This window comes from Mustelus asterias, chromosome 27 (genome assembly GCF_964213995.1).
Source record: "Mustelus asterias chromosome 27, sMusAst1.hap1.1, whole genome shotgun sequence".
Taxonomy (NCBI): domain Eukaryota; kingdom Metazoa; phylum Chordata; class Chondrichthyes; order Carcharhiniformes; family Triakidae; genus Mustelus; species Mustelus asterias.
In genome coordinates, this window is record NC_135827.1 from 17,230,377 (window position 1) to 17,246,761 (window position 16,385).

General features: G+C 44.3%; 1 protein-coding gene across 1 annotated transcript in view; it reads left to right on the forward strand.

The window, feature by feature from the left end:
- Nucleotides 1–16,385, forward strand: part of igsf9bb (immunoglobulin superfamily, member 9Bb) — a 683,212-nt gene that overhangs the window by 215,635 nt on the left and 451,192 nt on the right. The gene's annotated exons all lie outside the window — the stretch shown is intronic.

The window sequence follows — 16,385 nt, forward strand, 5'->3', positions numbered from 1 at the left end:
AAGAGGGTCCAGAGGACGTTCACAAAAGTAATCCCGGGAATGAAAAGCTTGACTTAAGCCTGAGGACTCTGGGTCTGTACTGGAGGGAGTTTAGAAGGATGAGGGGGGTGGGATCTCATTGAAACTTACAGAATACTGAAAGGCCTGGATAGAGTGGACATGGGGAAGATGTTTCCATTAGTAGAAGTGACTCGGATCCGAGGGCACAGCCTCGGAATAAAGAACAACCTTTTAGAACTGAGATGAGAAGGAATTTCTTCAGCCAGAGGGTGGTGAATCTATGGAATTAGTTGCCACAGAAGGCTGTGGTGGCCAGGTCATTGAGTGCATTTAAGACAGAGATAGATAGGTTCTTGATTGGTAAGTGGATCAAGGGTTATGGGGAAAAGGCGGGAGAATGGGGTTGAGAAACTTATCAGATATGATTAAGTGGCAAAGCAGACTCAATGGGCCAAATTGCCTAATTCTGCTCCTATATCTTATGGTCTTACCCGGCCATGAGATTTGCCAAGCTCATGGCTCCTGCACAACTAATGAGCTGAAAAGATCGTGCATGTTATTTTTCCCCACCACCAGGCGGAAGCCATATCGACCTTCCCGCCCACTGAATCTCCAAAACAGAAAATGCAGCCCAATGTATTCTGTAAATTAACACGAGCTACTATGAGAATTCCTCTGGTAATTGGGAAAGGCTTTTTCTCCGAGTCTATGTACCATCAGCACGATAATAATAGACTCCTGGTACCGGCTGAAATGTATCAGTTTCGCGGCCATTGTAATGAGTTTTACGATGAGCCTGATTACTCTGGTTCGGAGAATTTATGACTGGCATCCACAGATAAGCTGTTAATGGCAAATGACATACCATTGCAGAGTTCATCTTTATTTTTTCACAAAGGGTTCCAAAAATCCCTCTCAATAAACTTCAAAAATCAGGAATCAATTGATGCAGGCTGGCGTCGAGTATTCTTCGAGGTGTCTGCAGAGTGATTGAAGTGTTGCAGCTGTACTGTATTTGGAATGAATCAATAATGCAGTCAATGATATCTGTTTATTCTTGTGTGGCTGCGATTTTGAATGCCTGGCAGCAACAATTGCCTCATATTTTGGAGCCAAAATGAATTTGTGCATCTGCGTGTGTGAGATATGTATTTACTACTTTGAGAAAACCACCTTTCACGCATTATTCCAAAAGTGAGGACTCAATTTCTTGAAGGCTTCACTCTGAAGCAGTAAGTGCAGTTTTAATATGAAATTGATTATCCCTGACTGAGATGCAGCATCTAATTAAGTGAAGCTGATTCAGGTAACCTGACAGAAGTGAATCTCTTCCTGCGTGAGAGGCTGTGTTACACATTAATGAGTATACACACGAACAGAACCAAATTAGTGCAGCAAAAACAAAGTGTCTAATCTTCTAAAAAGGTCTGATTGAGTAGTGGTAACTGACTTCCATGCGGACTGCACTGGGAAATCAAAGACAGGGAGATCAATCGAATGGCTCACCTTGTCTTATCAGAATATTGCTTATATTTACTGGAGCCACAAGCTACAATTTTAATCAGATTCCAATCTCAGGTCACCTTCCAGTTAAATGTCCAGAACGTGGCAATTATTTGCAATGTTTTTAAAGTTCCTCAGCAAAAGTAACCACTTTATTTATCTGTGTTTCGGCCGAGAGAAGTGATTGTTGGATTCTGGCTCCCTGTTCTTTGTGTCTTCATCTGCTGTGCTAAGATTGTGAACTTAGTTTGAACTAAGTGCAGTGGTGCACCGCTGTGATATCCCACCAGTCACCAGCTTGCCACTTAAATGGAGAATGATAGGAGGTCAAAAGGGATCAGGTCCACAATCTTAATTCCTATTATTCTTATTCATCTTTTGAACCCTCCAGGAGTGGCCTGTCGTCTCCAGAAATCAAAGATCAATCTCCAGGACACGGCACTATAACCCGGGAGAAAAATCATAGGGATGTTAAAAAATGTTATTATTTGTTGTTACTTTCGTTGAAGATTTCTCTTTGCCAATATAAAAATATTGAAAATAGGGAAAAATAATTCTGCGCACACATTATCATTGTAGTTTAAGCAATTCACTGTTGGGGTTGTGAATATACTTAAAAGGGGTGGCATGGTGGCAGAGTGGTTAGCATAGGGGCCTGGGTTCGATTCTGGCCTTGGGTCACTGCCTGTGTGGAGTTTGCACATTCTCCCCGTGTCTGCGTGGGTTTCCTCCAGGTGCTCCGGTTTTCTCCCACAGCCCAATGATGTGCAAGTTAGGTGGATTGGCCATGCTAAATGTGCGGGGTTAAGGGTTTAGGGTGGGAAGGTGGGCCTGGTTAAGATGCTCTTTCAGAGAGTGGATGCAGACTCGATGGGTTGAATCGCCTCCTTCTGCATTTCTAAAAGCTATGATAACCTAAATCTAAGATGTTTTCTAATCTAATTATTAGAATATAAAATGGGCGGTAGGAACATTTTATCTGACTTGCCTTTTAGCTAAGTGCAGTTGCATTTTGCATTTGTGATCTGACCGATATTATGGTCCTTTGATCTGATTTCTGTGGTCAGTTTCACAATGTATGTTGACAGAAATGGTTTCAGTGGTTTGTGGATTTTGAAACTTCAAATAGCCTGGTTGATTGACACGTTTCTTTGTAGTCCAGACATTTTTGTTATGTATAGGAGAAAGTGATCAACGGATTACATTTCTTCAGATCTCTTTTTTCATACATGCCAGTTTACACTGTGGTGTTCATTGATTCTAGAGAGTACAGTGGGCCAAAAGGCATGGATGTGGCATACCTTGGCATAGGAAGCATGAGGTGCCTCAGGGATTGAGTGGATGGGCAGAGCCTGGCTTAGGAGGCATGAGGAGGCATAGGGGGTTAAGTGGGTACCTGAGGTGGCATGAACGGTGCACTGGGAGCGTTTGGAGGGTGAACAGGGTCTGAGGGATGAGCAATAGAGAGCCTTTGTGCTTTGTTCCATGACAACACTGTCCCATAGCACTGAAGTTGGGCTTTTCAATGGCTCGCCTCTGCACCCAGCAGCCCCTGTGGCTGCTTTTGAGTTTCTTCTTGAGTTGGCTGCTCCAACTCCCAACTTGCACCCGGCCCCCACGAATTAAGGTCTTGCTTCTGTGGGCACTTCCTCCCAAGGCGGACAGGTTGAGCTGGGAATTTTCCCAACGCTTCTTACCCACTTCAGGATGAACATCCAGGCCTTAGATTTAACTTTTACCAATATATGTGCTGCTAACCGAGGGGTGCAGAATTCCACTTGTAATGGACAAAGACTGCTTGGAGAAAACTGTCACGATACTTGAATAAGAAATTGATTACTCAAAACTTGTTCTACAATGGATAATAATAGGGCAAAGTTTCTTCTCCAGCCTGGTGACTCTAATCTTCAATGAGGGAACCGTACATGAAGCGTAATGAAGATTGCATCCGGTTCAGTTTCCTGTATTCACTCGCATAGCCAGCTTGAATAATTAAATTCATATTCCTCCGCCTTTGTGTAGAAGGTTATTTCTCTTCCGCTGCGCCATGTAGACCTCCCTGTACTTCACCACCTCTTGGGCAGAATTTTTCCGTCCCGCCGCCACAGGAATTGTAGCAGGCGAGACAGAAAATTCGGTGGACCATTCAAAGGTCCATTGACCTCGAGCAGGAATTTCCAGTCCTGGCACACACACGATTGGAAAATTTTGATTTGATTTGATTTATTATTGTTACATGTATTAACATACAGTGAAAAGTATTGTTTCTTGTGCGCTGCACAGATAAAACATACCGTTCATAGAGAAGGAAACGAGAGAGTGCAGAATGTAGTGTTACAGTCAGAGCTAGGGTGCAGAGAAAGATCAGCTTAATGCAAGGTAAGTCCATTCAAAAGTCTGACAGCAACAGGGAAGAAGCTGTTCTTGAGTCGGTTGGTACGTGACCTCAGTCTTTTGTATCTTTTTCGCAAAGGAAGAAGTTGGAAGAGAGAATGTCCGGGATGCGTGAGGTCCTTAATTATGCTGGCTGCTTTGCCGAGGCAGCGGGAAGTGTAGACAGAGTCAATGGATGGGAGGCTGGTTTGCAAACTTTTGTAGTTCCTTGTGGTTTTGGGCAGAGCAGGAGCCATACCAAGCTGTGATACAACCAGAAAGAATGCTTTCTATGCTGCATCTGTAAAAGTTGGTGAGAGTCGTAGCTGACATGCCAAATTTCCTTAGACTTCTGAGGAAGTAGAGGCGTTGGTGGGCTTTCTTAACTATAGTGTCGGTATGGGGGGACCAGGACAGGTTGTTGGTGATCTGGACACCTAAAACCCTGAAGCTCTCGACGATTTCTACTTCATCCCCATTGATGTAGACAGGGGCATGTTCTCCTTTACGCTTCCTGAAGTCGATGATAATCTCCTTCATTTTGTTGACACTGAGGGAGAGATTATTGTTGCCGCACCAGCTCACCAGATTCTCTATCTCATTCCTGTACTCTGTCTCATCATTGTTTGAGATCCGACCCACCGGTGGCGTCGTCAGCAAACTTGAAAATCGAATTGGAGGGGAATTTGACCACACAGTCATAGATTATAAGGAGTATAGCAGGGGGCTGAGAACACACCTTTGTGGGGCACCGGTGTTGAGGATGATCGTGGAGGAGGTGTTGTTGCCTATCCTTACTGATTGTAGTCTGTGAGTTAGGAAGTTCAGGATCCAATCACAGAGGGAAGTGCCAAGACCCAGACCATGGAGTTTGGAGATGGGTTTCGTGGGAATAATAATGTTGAAGGCTGAGCTGTAGTCAATAAATAGCAGTCTGACACAGGTGTCCTTGTTATCTGGGTGTTCCAGTGTTGAGTGCAGGGCCAGGGTAATGGCGTCTGCTGTGGACCTGTTGCGGCGGTAGGCAAACTGTAGTGGATCCAGGTAGTCCGGGAGGCTGGAATTGATTTGTGCCATGACTAACCTTTTGAAGCACTTCATAATGATGGATATCAGAGCCACCGGCCGATAGTCATTAAGGCACGCTGCTTGGCTTTTCTTAGGTACCGGGATGATGGTCGTCTTCTTGAAGCAGATAGGGACCTCAGATTGTAGTAAAGAGAGGTTGATGATGTCTGTGAATGCCCCCGCCAGTTGATCTGCACAGGATCTGAGTGCTCGTCCGGGCATCCCATCCGGGCCAGTCGCTTTCTGTGTGTTGACCTTCAAGAAAGCTGCTCTGACATCTGCAATGATGACCCCAGATGTAGGTTCTTCCAGAGTGGAAGGCATGCTCTTGCTGACCTCTTGCTCAAAATGGGCTCAGAATGCATTGAGCTCATCAAGGAGGGGTGCGTTGGAGCCAGCAACTTTACGTGCCTTCATCTTGTAGCCTGTTACGTCTTGCAGACCTTGCCATAGTTGGCGGGGGTCAGTGTGGCTAGCCTGGGACTCTAGCTTGGTCCGTTACTGTCTTTTGGCATCTTTGATGGATCTCCTTAAATCATATCTGGCTTTCTTGTATCGGTCAATGCCGCCTGGAAGCTCCATCCAATTAAGGATGGTCATCAGGCTCCCAAATCTGGAGGCCATCCAGAACTGAAAGGTTGAACTGAAATCCCGCCCCTTACCTGTGATGGTGGGGCTGCCAACCTTTCAGTTCTGGATGGCCTCCAGATTTGGAAGCCCGCTCACCATCCTTAATTGGATGGAGCTTCCAGGGACAGCCCCTTAAGTGCCACCTCCTTCAAAATCTCCCAGCGTTTGCGTTTCCGGGTTGCTGACCCATAGTAGGGTTGGGAACAGGAAATGAAAATTCTGCTGGTAAACTCTGTTTCTTCCTCTGCAGATGCACCTAGATCTGTTGAATGTTTTTAGCATTTTCTGCTCTGCACTATTGACAGTTTACAAGTACAATAAATGGTAGCCATTTGGAAAATAGTACATGACAAAACTAATTAATTTTTGGCTCCATTTCCTGTCTCCTCTAGTCAAACGAGCTGCTCCGACCTCCAGCAGTCTGTCAAAGTACAAAATAAATTACAACTGCCCATGTGTGGAATTCCAATACAAATTCTCAATATGCTTGGTTGTCCTCTCTTTGAACTCAAACAGATTTGATTAATTCTCCAAAGAGTAACCCTGTTAATGGACGATTTTTCTTCTGGCTCACAATTACAGACATGTGGGCGGCACGGTGGCACAGTGGTTAGCACTGCTGCCTCACAGTGCCAGGAACCTGGGTTCAATTCCTGGCTTGGGTCACTGTCTGTGTGGAGTTCGCACTTCCTCCCCGTGTGCATGGGTTCCTCTGGGTGCTCCGGTTTCCTCCCATACTCCAAAAATGTGCAGGTTAGATGCATTAACAATGCTAAGATTGTCCCTTAGTGTCCCAAGATGTACAGATTAGGGGAATTAGCGGGGTAAATATGTGGGGTCACGGGCATCGGGCTTGGGTAAGATACTCTGTCAATGTAGACTCAATTGCTCGAATGGCCCCCTTCTATACTGTCGGGATTCTATGATTCCATGATATAGTGTTGCAGGCATGTAAACATCGAATTCACTTCGTTACCTGCACTTTGTCCAAGAGTAAACCAGCCAATTCCAAATTCACTCCAAAGACGTGCGGGTTAGGTTGATTGGTCAGGGGGATTAGCAGGTTAAGAGGATGTTACCACTAGTAGGAAAAACTAGAACCAGAGGGCACAATCTCAGGCTAAAGGGACGATCCTTTAAAATAGAGATGAGGAGGAATTTCTTCAGCCAGAGAGTGGTGAATCTGTGGAACTCTTTGCCACAGAAGGCTGTGGAGGCCAGGATATTGAGTGTCTTTAAGACAGTGATAGATAGGACCTTGATTAATAAGGGGATCAGGGATTATGGGGAAAAGGCAGGAGAATGGGGATGAGAAAAAAAATCAACCATGATTGAATGGCAGAGCAGATTCGATGGGCCGAGTGGTCTAATTCTGCTCCTATGTCTTATGGTCTTATGGTTAAGTAGGTGGGGTTACAGGGATAGGGCCTGGGTGGGAATGTTGTCAGTGCAGACTTGATCGGATGAATGGCCTCCTTCTGCACTGTAGGGATTCTATGATTCTTCTATGAAAGCTGATATTAGTTCCGGGTGCACTAACTCAACAAACCTCGCATTCATGTGAAGTGGAGTTGCCTCCCGTTTATGCAGAAGTTGTTGTGTAAATGAACCCCAAATCCAGAGTCAGGTTCCGAGCAGACACCAAACAGAGGGAGATGCTATGGAAGTGGGGCTGTTATAAACTTTACTTCAGTGCATAACTTGAGCCTTAATTCCAGTTCTACCTCTCACACATTTTGTGTCGATAGCTTCATCGTACACAGCGCCAGGGACCCAAGTTCAATTCTGGCCTTGGGTCACCGTCTCCCTCAGTCTGAAAGACGTGCTGGTTAGGTGCATTGGCCATACTAAATTCTCTCTCAGTGTACACGAACAGGCACCAGAGTGTGGCGACTAGGGGATTTTCTCAGTAAGTTCATTGTAGTGTTAATGTAAGCCTACTTGTGACACTGGTAAATGAACTTTAAACTTTATAAACTTTTGCCTTGATTTGATGAAAGCTCTCCTTTGCTGTACGCAGTTGAACGACAGTGCCTCTCTTCTGTGGATAATCGATGGCTAAATCAGCCAGCGTGGTAGCATTTAATGCTGTCGAATGTAATTAATTATGCGATTAAAAGTTGTAGATATTTTAAAGAACGTTATCAAAAATGAATGGTTAGTCTGCTAGGTTTCCTGTAAATTTTGTTTCAAATGATTGCTTTAAATATGATATACTGATGACCTTGGAGGGGTTTCCCACTTGGCCATATAAAGGAGCTGAATTCACATGTTCACTGCTAAAATAGCATGATCGTCTGGAGGTCCCGACTGTAACCTTAGTGATATTCATTTAGCTCAGCACACGCTGTGGCTGAGTAATTCCTTTAATTAAAAAAAAAGTCAAGCGGAATGACACATACAAAAGAATGTCATTTAATATGTTCATGTTGACTTTTTTAAAAGCTGTGGCACCTAGCCTTATGAATTCAGAGTTGTATAGCTGTGAGGTTTGTAGTGTGTCTATCAAGTGACAGAGGGACTATAGCATGAAGGTTATTCTGGATCGTCATTTTATTATAATAATGAGGCAATAATGGCATCATTTGAAATACCACTGCTAGCATCCTAAAACATATACATAAACACCTTTCCTTGTGTATGCTGATATAAATTGGGTCAAACTTTAGCCTCCGTTTTTAAAAAAATCATTAATTTTCATATAACAGGTTTATTTCTGCACCTTTGTCCATCCATCTGTCCATCTATCCATGCAGATATCTATCTGGCTGGATGGCACAGTGGTTAGCACTGCTGCCTCAAAGCGCCAGGGTCCTGGGTTCGATTCCCGGCTTGGGTCACTGTTTGTGTGGAACTTGTACGTTTTTCCCATGTCTGCGTGGATTTTCTCCGGGTGCTCTGGTTTCCTCCGAAAGACGTGCTGGTTAGGTGCATTGGCCATGGTAAATTCTCCCTCAGTGTACCCAGACAGGTGCTGGAGTGTGGCGAATAGGGGATTTTCACAGTAACTTCATTGCAGTGTTAATGTAAGCCTGCTTGTGACACTAATAAATAAATTAAACTTTCGAAAACCGATTGTACTTGCCTCCACCACACTCTCCGGCAGTGCATTCCAGCTCCTAACCACTCGCTGCATGAAGTGGTTCTTCCCTCATGTTGTCTTTGTCAATCACCCCAGAATCAGTGATGTCTGGTTCTTGATCATTCTGCCCAAGGAACAGTTTCTCCCTATTTGCTCCTTGTGATTTTGAACACTTCAAACAAATCCCCTCCCAATCTCCTCGGAGAACAGATACAGCTTCCTCAATCTATGAAGTGAAGTCTCTGACTGGGCGAGCAGCACATGCCTGAGGTTCAGATATCTCTACCCAGTCTTAAATAAACAACATTTTATTGAAAGAGATTCAAGTGAAATGCTGCTCCCACGATAAGCCACCACCTTTTCAAATGGAGGTGAACGGAATGGATGGCAGCTCCGTATGTGACGGGCTGCAACAGTTACTATGGCATTCAGTGCAGAGGCCAAGGGTGAGTACAAGGTGCTCTGCACAGGTAATGAAAAGAATCCCTTGAAGAAAAGTTACTGACAAATTTAAGAAACAGTGCTTTCTCCATGAGGGGAAATTTTGCTCACTTTGATTTGATTTATTATTGTCACATGTATTAGTGTACAATGAAAAATATTGTTTCTTGTGCACTATACAGACAAAACATACCATTCATAGGGCAAGAAAGGAGAGAGTGCAGAATGTAGTGTCACAGTCATAGCTAGGGTGTAGAGAAAGGTCGGAGGTAGGTCTATTCAAAGGTCTGATGGCAGCAGGGAAGAAGCTGTTGTTGGTACATGTCCTCAGACATTTGTATCTTTTTCCCGATGGAAAAAGATGGAAGAGAGTATGTCCCGGGTGCGTGGGGTCTTTGATTATGCTGGCTGCTTTTCTGAGGCAGCAGGAAATGTAGACAGAGTCAATAGATGGGAGGTTGATTTGAGTGATGGACTGGGCTTCATTCACGACCCTTTGTAGTTTCTTGCGGTCTTGGACAGTGCAGGAGCCGTACCAAGCTGTGATACAACCGGAAAGAATGCTTTCTATAATTCATCTGTAGAAGTTGGTGAGAGTCGGAGCTGACATGCCAAATTTCCTTAGTCTCCTGAGAAAGTAAAGGCATTGGTGGGCTTTCTTAACTTTAGCATCTGCATGGAGGGACCAGGAGAGGTTTTTGGTGATCTGGGCATCTAAAACCGTGAAGCTCTCAAACATTTCTACTTTGTCCCCATTGATGTAGACATGGGCATGCCCTCCACTACGCTTTGCCAAACAAAGGGTGGCATGGTGGCACAGTCTTTAGCACAACAGTCTCACAGCGCCAGGGACCCAGGTTCGATTCCAGCCTTGGGTGACGGTCTGTGTGGAGTTTGCACATTCTCCCCATGTCTGCGTGGGTTTCCTCCGGGTGCTCCCACACTCCAAAGATGTGCAGGTTAGGTGGATTGGCCATGTTAAATTGTCCCTTTCATGTCCCAAGATGTATAGGTTAGGGGAGTTAGCAGGGTAAATATGTGGGATTACGGGGTTAGGGTGGGGGTGGCCCTGGGTAAGATGCTCTGTCGGAGAGTGAGTGCCGAAGGGATTCTATGATTTGACGGTGAACGTGAGCATAGCTTCCATAGCTTGGTCAGGTAAAAGATGAGCCTAGATATGTAAAAATCGCATTTAAATAAAGTGAAACAGACAAGGAGATCAGCAATTCAATAAAAAGGATGATCTATTTATCCGTTTAGCTGCTCATGATTGACAAATCCCACTTTATTTCTGACTCATTTGCCTGCTTCATTGAATTATACAGTGACAAAGTCATATGTTGTCCTACTTACCAGCTGAAGAATGCTTTCAGCATTGTTTCCTTCCTTCTCTCCATCTTTTCTTGAGGTGGTGACTTGTATTGGGTTTTTTTTTACTGGCACGAAGGGCCCTTAGGTTGTCATTGTTTTTTTCTAAACCAGTGATAAACTCGCAGAAGAAACGGCTTAAGACATTCAGCCATCATCGGCGCTAAAGAAATATCTGAATGGTATTTGGATCCAGGAGCCATCCAGTGAAATATCGCAGCAGTAATTCCAGTGTCACACACTCCCGTGAGGAATCACAATTACAGGGTGCAGGGAATGGAGAATTGGGGCTGCTGCTTCTCTCGTTCTCATTACTGGTCAGGGTGGCCCACCACTGAGGATGGCCAATCTCAGGATCTCATGTCTCACCTCAAGTTGCATCAAGTAGCATTCGCAAACTCTGGCTGTGACTCTGTCCCATGGGTAACTTGTTTGCTTGTCAGCTGATCTGAGTGACAGGCTTCCAGCTTCCATGAAAATTGAAAAATATGCAACAAAAAACTACTTCTCTTCAACCAAGAAGGTGACTTCTTGACTTTGAACGGTACAAAAATGTCAAACTGGAATCTATTTTCATTGCCATATCTTGATATAGAATCCCTACAGTGCAGAAGGAGGCCATTCGGCCCATTGAGTCTGCATTGATCACAATCCCACCCAGGCCCTATTCCCTTAACCCCACATATTTACCCTGCTAATCCCCTGACACTAGGGTCAATTTAGCATGGCCAATCAACCTAACCCGCACATCTTTGGACTGTGGGAGGAAACCAGAGCACCCGTAGGAAACCCATGCAGACACGGGGAGAATGTGCAAACTCCACACAGATAGTGACCCGAAGCTGGAATTGAACCTGAATCTCTGGAGCCTGTGAGGTAGCAGTGCTAACTACTGTGCCACCATACCACCCTTTTGCACTCCATACACTGATAAATGGTAAATAATGAACATCTAATTATGAAGGATATGGCTGGCTCAACGTGTTTGAAGTTTCTTTCACTGCAAATCAGTATTTAGGATGAAGGCATAGTACATAAGAATAACTGTTGATGTAGATATAAGTGCATGTCACATTAATTCTTTACCTAGTCAATATTTAGTGCCTCACCACGCATGCTGAAATGATTTGGCTGTTTGAATTGAACACATTGTTCCTAATATAGCAAAAGGTTCCAAGTGGGAAAGGTGCTGTGCTATAGAAGGGAATGGGGGGCAGGGAGGGTATGGTGTAACAGAACAAATTTGCAAAGGTTTTGCAAGTGCCACAAGATAGAGCCACATACAAGGAATACACTTCAAGCAAACCCAAAAATACAGCAAGGACAACCAGGCAAAATCCCACAATGAAGATCATATTATCAATGAACGCAGAGTTCTAAGTAGTGACTGGAAAACACATAAATAGTATCGGATCTCAAGTGTGTCCTGTGCAGGGATCGATCTGGGTTTTTAACTAATTACGCAAAAGTTAGAAGTGATTTTATTTTTAGTTTAAAGTTTATTTATTAGTGTCACAAGTAGGTTGAAGTCACTGTGAAAATCCCCTAGTCGCTACACTCTGGCACCCTCTTCGGGTACACTGAGGGAAAATTTAGCATGGCCAATGCTCCTAACCAGCACACCTTTCGGACTGTGGGTGGAAACCGGAGCACCCAGAGGAAACCCACGCAGACGCAGGGAGAACATGCAGACTCCGCACAGACAATGACCCAAGCCGAGAATTGAACCTGGATCCCTGGCGCTGTGAGGCAGCAGTGCTAACCACTGTGCCACCATGCCGCCCACACGGTTAAGCACCCGAGGAGAAAGAATTTGCAGCGTTCCAATAAAAGTCAGGGAAGTGGGACAAGCTGAGTTGTCTTTGCAGAGAAGCCAGCAGAGAGACAAAAGGCTGAAGGTCCTCCTTCTGCACTGTAACCATTCTATTATTGTATCTGGATCTTCCCTTGTCATTTTAGATTGTCATATTCTCAAACAAATTCCATGAAATCCTCCAAGAAATATCTACCCTTTGCAAAATCATGTTTCTCATTTTGCTTGATTTGTGATTCCATTAATTTTCCAGTTGTTGAGGTCAGGCTAATGGGTCTGCAGTTGTAAGGTGTGGCTCTGATTGAATATATGGCCTACTTTTGCCTGTCAGAAATTCCCAGTCTTCATTAGCTCATTTAAAATGACTGTCAGTGCTTCATAAATCTCCGTCCTTGTCCCTGTAAGTACTCGATGACAGAGTTATGCATCCTCGGGGATTTATTAGTTTTCATCCCTTCTGGCCTGTCAAGAACTTCTGATTCAATCATATGAAAGTTTCAGATGCTGGATAGCATATTGCTGGTGCCATCGTGGGATAAAAGCTCCAAGAAGAAGTCATTTATGATGCTAATGATCTTTTCATCCTCCATTTAGCTCCCTCAGATTTTATCTTCCTTCCTGATTGCCCTCTTGCAAAGACTTTTGGCATTTTGCCGTTTTGTCCCTTTCCTGTTGTTTCTTGGCGTAGCTAATCTCTCTGCACGCACAGACATGCACATGCCGTGTTGTAGCCTGAATGTACAAACAACATACCAACAACACACCATCTGTCAGCATGTGAAATGCAATAGGCCTAGTCCCCCGTTGATCCTGGTCAGATCTTCCACAGAGTTGAGTTTATGCCAATAGCTAGGCTGTCGTCACACATTTAGTGTTGTTTGCTTAAGTACAAACAGCCAAATGAAGAAATTGTTTTTCTTTACACCCTCATTATGAGACTTCTGCTATCTAGCAGAGATAGACTGAAGAGAAAAAAGGTGTTGCCCAATTTGGCCTCAGCACAGTTTAATTCCTGTCAGCAGATGGTGTACCAGCATAGCAGGCCCTTACATTTGGGCTTTTCCTGCTGTCCTGATGTGAAGAGGTGTCATGGAGGGAAACCATTGAATAGCAAATTAAATCACATTTAAAAATTGTCCTCTTCTATTCTGGTTGCATGTTTCTCCCACATTCTCTTCTAAGTCGCACCTATTGGCTGGAACTCTACGACCTCGCCCGCCTGGAATCGGAGCGGCCGAGGGTCCGACAACAGAAATCTCCGTTAACCTCGGGCGGGAATTTCCGGTCTTGCCCAAGCGAGGATGTAAAATCCCGCCCACTGAGTATTGAAGGGAAAATCAAATTGATTGTCATTAGTATCCTTAAAATATTGCAGCTCATTGTCTGTCTGACCTCTGAGGGGACATTTTAAGGCATAATGGGGTAAAATGAATATTGAAGTATTTTCAAGTATCTGAAGTACCCCTGAGTAGTTTTTTGAATTAATTACAGTTTTGAACAACACCATTTATTGATGTTCAAAGTTACCAGTAATTCATATGTTAGAGCTTTCAGATTGACAACAAGCCACTACTTATAGAATCAGAGTCATACAGTGCAAAAAAGGTCCTTTTGCTCATCGAGTCTGTACTGACAATAACTACCACTAAAGTCACGCTATCCTACTTTCCACCACTTGCCCCATAACCTTGAATGTTATGATGTTATCATTGAATCCCTACAGTGCAGAAGGAAGCCATTCGGCCCCTCGACAATCCCACCCAGGTCCTATCCCCGTAACCCCATATATTTATCCTGCTGATCCCCCTGACACTAAGGAACAATTTAGCATGGCCAACCAACCGAACCCGCACATCTTTGGACTGTGGGAGGAAACAGGAGCACCCGGAGGAAACCCACGCAGACATGGGGAGAATGTGCAGGCTCCGCGACAGTCACCCAAAGCTAGAATTGAACCCGGATCTCTGGCGCTGTGAGGCAGCAAGGCTAACCACTGTGCCACTGTGCTGCCCAAAGTTATATTCAGTGCTCATATTATGATCTTACTTGATACTTCACTCTTAATTCTTTACTCCTGATCAAGACACCTTTAAAATAGAATCAAACTCTGCGAGGCGCAGCTTTGGGAAACTCCAGCAAGTCCCAGTGAACACTGATTTCGAGTGACAATTATATTCAGCCTGAAAAAAATTGCCTCTCACTCACCTCCAAAGATTTAGGAGGATGCTGGAACAGAACCACTCTCCACCTACTGCCAAGAACATGGGTCCTAGCCGTCCCAAACTGTCAGGGTTTGGCCCTGTTAACAGTCAGGTCACATGTTGGATTATAAAGGGTGAAGCAAAAGTGCCTCCTTATTTTCTTCTTATTGTCAAAGGACACTGATTCCATTTTTTTTTATTGTAACCAGTTCTCTCTGAGGTAACCTTTAAAATTCCTTCCGATTTGTTGGAAGAACAGTTCCAGGATGTAGGTGGAACAGATAGATTTAACTCATCCCTCCCTTTCACAGGAATTTGGGCCACTTTCCGCACATGGAGAAAGTGCAATAGAGCTTGATTGTGCCCCAAATTGTGGACAGCCTCCATGGTTAACCTGCACTATCCTATGTCCTACCAGCCTTCGGGAATTTTAATTTTATTCATTAGTATTCCATGTTAAAATTGGGAAGCCAATCTATTCCAGCCCTGTGTTCTTACTGGTCCTTGAAAGTCCTCAGTGGCAGAAATGTTCTTTCCTTTCAGGAGGCCTCATTTTCCTCACTGATACATGGAAATTCACCTGTGATTGACATTTGCCTTGAAGCATGACCTTTTCATAGAATCTCTACAGTGCAGAAGGAGGCCATTCAGCCCATCAAGCCTGCACCGACGACAGTCCCACTCGCGCCCTATCCCCATAACCCCATGTATTTACACTGCTAATTTTCCCTGACACTAAGGGATAATTTAACATTGCTAATCCACCTAACCCGCACTTCTTTGGATTGTGGGAGGAAACCGGAGCACCCGGAGGATACACACGCAGACACGGAGATACCATGCAGACTCCACACAAACAGTTTGAAACCAGGCAGATTGAAACCAGGCAGTGTGAGGCAGTAGTGCCAACCACTGCTAATCAGTGCTATCAGGACGCTTCATTTCCCTCATTGTTACATGGAGATTCACCTGTGATTGACATTTGTCCTGAAGTATGAACTTTGCTTCCCATTGCTGTTCCCCGTGCAGTTTGGAACAGATTTGTGTCAGAGTTGACTTTCCGCATGATAAGAACAGGAACCATATTGGTCTTGTGTAGAATGTGGCAATAAACTGCTGGGAGATCTTGGGACATTTCCCTTTATTCTATTCAATCTCTGCGTGTATTTTCCATGCACTCCCATGGTCACTTTTTTCAATATTTTCCCATATGGACCCATAAGAAGCAGCAATACGTGTGAAAGCAATGCGGATATTACTCAGTGATAACAGCGTGTCAGCTGTGGCTCAAGTGGCAGATTCTGCGTTCAAATCCCATTCCAGGACTTGAGTGTAAACATCAGTTCTGAAGTGCCAGTGTGATAACATTAGTGCAGCACTGAGGGCCGTGGGGTCTTTCAGATGAGATGTTAAACTGAGGCCCCATCTACACTTCTGGGTGGAAGTAAAAGTTCCCGTGGGCAAGGGAGATATCACATGACCTGACTTGCTATTTACCCCTCACTCAACATTTCAAAAAAGCAGAATTATCTGGTCATTATCACATTGCTGTTTGTGGAAGCTTGCTCTGCACACATTTTCTCAATTTTCCATTGGTTAAAACATTTGAGATGTCCCATGCTCATTGCAGGTGCTATCTAAAGGCAAGTCTTCCTTTCTTTAAAGTAACATAGGGTGCATGGTTCAAAATTTGATGGGTGACATTTATTTATTCCCAATGAGAAGTGATAATTATTTACTTTTGTGGATGCGATAAATCAGCCAAGGATAAACTTTTTATGTAGGATTTCCAGAAAACCCTCTGTGGAGAATCCATCAGGCATCTGTATTGAGCTAAATGATAATTGGTGCATTTTCTATCTCATTGTACGCGTGTACGTGTCAAAAGTTCAGTGCATACTGGGAG